The following is a 1,047-nucleotide window of genomic DNA, read 5'->3' on the forward strand; positions in this document are numbered from 1 at the left end:
AAACATCTTTGGCAAATGCTTTCGCAGTAGTTCGTCTTTAACAAATCTAAGAATTTCACCTCTGACAGTTAAATACGAATGCCCCCAACCGTCCCTATTAATCATTACTTCAGTCCTAGAAACCAACAAAATAGGGCCGAAATCCTATCTTATTATTCCATGCTGCAGTATTCAAGGCGACAAGCCTGCTTGAAACACTCTAATTTTCTCAAAGTAAAAGTCCTGGAAAAAACTCCTCACAATGAAGTGTGGAGAAATCCAGAAGGATGCTAGAATTCACCAAGTGCACACCCCTGAGGGCGGACTGGCTGCTTCCAGCAGAAATCCAACTACGAGCTTTTTAACTGCAACAACTTTAATATACGCTATTGGAGCTGGAATTACCGCGGCTGCTGGCACCAGACTTGCCCTCCAATTGTTACTCTGAAAGGGGTTTGGATTCCTATCATTCCAATCACTAGAAATGAAATTTCCAGTGTTGTTATTTCTTGTCACTACCTCCCTGAATCAGGATTGGGTAATTTGCGCGCCTGCTGCCTTCCTTAGATGTGGTAGCCGTTTCTCAGGCTCCCTCTCCGGAATCGAACCCTAATTCCCCGTTACCCGTCACTGCCACGGTAGTCCAATACAGTACCGTCGAAAGCTGATAGGTCAGAAACTTGAATGATCCGTCGCAGACCGAAGTCAACGCGATCCGTTCGGTTACTATGAATCACCTGAGGACCACCGGAAGGTGGGTTGGTTCTGTATCTAATAAACACTGCCCTTCCAGGGGAAGAGGCATGTGCGCATGTATTAGCCATAGAATTACCACGGTTATCCATGTAGTAAAGACCATCAAATAAACTATAACTGTTTTAATGAGCCATTCGCAGTTTAGCCGTATAAAAGCTTATACTTAGACATGCATGGCTTAATCTTTAAGACAAGCATATGACTACTGGCAGGATCAACCAGGGTAATATGTTCCTGAGACAGACCACCTCGAAACACCAAGAAACACTCAATCAACCGTCTATTTTCCGGCCTCTTTCGTGTTTATGGCAT

At 44.2% G+C, this 1,047-nt stretch overlaps 1 non-coding gene across 1 annotated transcript; it reads left to right on the top strand.

The window, feature by feature from the left end:
* Positions 1 to 937, top strand: TGME49_461180 (the record flags this gene model as incomplete). Its single annotated transcript, XR_001974462.1, has 1 exon — positions 1 to 937. It is a non-coding gene; the product is annotated as an 18S ribosomal RNA (ribosomal RNA).
* Between the last annotated feature and the right edge of the window lie 110 nt (positions 938 to 1,047).

The sequence above is a fragment of the Toxoplasma gondii genome (assembly GCF_000006565.2).
Source record: "Toxoplasma gondii ME49 unplaced genomic scaffold asmbl.1383, whole genome shotgun sequence".
NCBI lineage: Eukaryota > Apicomplexa > Conoidasida > Eucoccidiorida > Sarcocystidae > Toxoplasma > Toxoplasma gondii.